This window comes from Olea europaea, chromosome 15 (genome assembly GCF_002742605.1).
Source record: "Olea europaea var. sylvestris chromosome 15, O_europaea_v1, whole genome shotgun sequence".
Classification (NCBI taxonomy): Eukaryota; Viridiplantae; Streptophyta; class Magnoliopsida; order Lamiales; family Oleaceae; genus Olea; species Olea europaea.
This window is the reverse complement of record NC_036251.1, coordinates 17,068,975-17,071,285: the sequence shown is the minus strand read 5'-3', so window position 1 is coordinate 17,071,285 and position 2,311 is coordinate 17,068,975.

Here is a 2,311-nt window from a genome sequence, read left to right as displayed (position 1 = left end):
CAGAATTGAAAGCTTAGATGGAAAGGTGCAACCCCATCCCCGAAGTGTTGAGCACTTGATAATGTACTATCAGTGTATTCTTGCATTATCAGGTTTAGATTTTCCTCAACTTTTATGTACTTTATGCTTACCACTCTCTCTTAAATTTTGATACCATCTAAATCACGAAATTCTAACATTTTGAATCATGAATTTTCAGTTTTTTAATTACACAAACTTGATGCTTCAAACTTTCAAGTCTTCTATGATATCTTTCAAATTTAAAACTACACTAATGTGTTGGCACCTTCTTTTCATTAATCCAGACACCAATTTAGGAGTAGACTGATGGAGAAAAGAAGAAAACATTTTTTCTCTCTAAATCCTGACACTCTGGAAGAACTAATGTGTTGAACTTTTGGTTTCATCTAGAGATAAAAAGTTCTAATTCATGTTCAATGAGAATTCCAAATAAAGTCCAAGTCCGAGTCCCAAGTGAAATTCAAATAGAAGTTCCAACTTAATGGTAATTACAATGAAGTCCAAAACTTTTATAGTAATTACAATTAAGTCAAGAAAAAATTGCTAATATAGTGTTAAAATATGTTTGCAAATAGGATTGGAAATTCTAAATCCTCTTTGGGTCAAGGTGAATATATATATATATATAAAATAATCCCATTTATATTTTGATGGTGTTTTCTCTTTAGAAAAATTAACTGAATTTAAAGGCATTTAACATTCATGGATACAATAATCAACTTTTGATTGCATTATACACATTTTAAGTAATTTAAATAGGGTGATTACGGCTCATTCAGACATTAAACGCTTTAATACTGATGGGAAATCTGCCCTAATATTCCGATGGATGGTAAAATAAATAAACTTAGACGTGTAACACACATCATTCCTCAAGGAGATTGATAGTTCAACGAAAGATGGGTTAGATCCTAACTAGGTACAAAAAATTTCATATTAAAAATGTCTCATAATCGACCTGTTTGACAAGATTTTTCATAAGTTGAAAACTACCTGTAAGACTAAAAAGTAACTTTAAAACTTTTTTAGATAAAGTTTTAGAAGTCTCTATTTAATTAGAAAAGCTTTTATAAGATATTAACATAATGAAATTTTTTCAGAAACCCTTCTATAAAAAATGATAACTAAAGCAAAATCCTATCCAACAAACAATACTTGTCATATCTTTCCACTAATGCTGATGTGAAGCCCTCTCTCAATCCAAGCATTTAGCCCGTATTTGATTTCAATAAAAGATTTAGAGTGTTTGATACCCATTTTGTTGGGAAAATAAATTTTAGAATAGTAGATTGATGGAGAATGTGTGGACGAAAAATAAAGAAAATTTTTTGATTTACGTGTAATATTATCTTATTATTTTAATAAACAGGACCAAACCAAAGCCTATAGTTGCAAGAAAACAAATGAAAAGCAACTCTCATATCATTTTTTTGGACTGCAAAAAGGTGTGACAAGGAAAAAAAGCACCCAGCCAACGAAGAGAGGCAAGTTTTCAGTCATTTCATGTTAATGCAACTAATCTTCAATGATACACGTCCTGTGGTTAGGTACCGATAAACACATTGAGTATAGTCTACCACTAAGCTAATAGTTTCATCCATGTACAAGTTGAGAGGTTTAAAAATACTGATGACTGAACTTAGCAAGTAATGTATATCCGAACCGGCACTTCATACTGCAGAAAAGGCAGTCTTTAGTGAGAGATGCTGGAAAGGGGGATAAATGGTACAAGTAGGAACAACTTCTTCAAGCAAGGACAAAAAATCATATAATTTGCATAATAACATGATATTGTGAGCAAAACATAAACAAAAAGAAATGCAACTTCCAGTTGCCTAAGATGTAGAAAAAATTATACATCATAACATCAGAAAATGGACAAAAAAATATACAGACGGCGGGAGAAATCATAATGTCAGGTCACAACACAAAACTTGCAACTGGTTTGAGTCAAAACCAACAGAATAGCTGGGCATTGCACTCGTGTAATATGAGATCTAAAAAAAATTTGATGTCTTTACCTCGTCGTTGAAGGCTAATATGTTACATCTACAAAGAAATCCATCTTACGCAGTATATTGAACTGTCTTTCAGAATCCATTCCAATCAAATCCTTCCTTTTTAGAAACTTTCACTTAATGAGGGGGCTCAAACCATCACCTTCCCAACCCAGCTTGAGCATTTGATCTACAACCTTTAAACTCAACTGCAGGCAATAGACAATGTTATAAACCCGTAAAAGGTAAGTGGGTTTTAAAATATAAAAAAAAAAAAAAAAAGGATTACACAC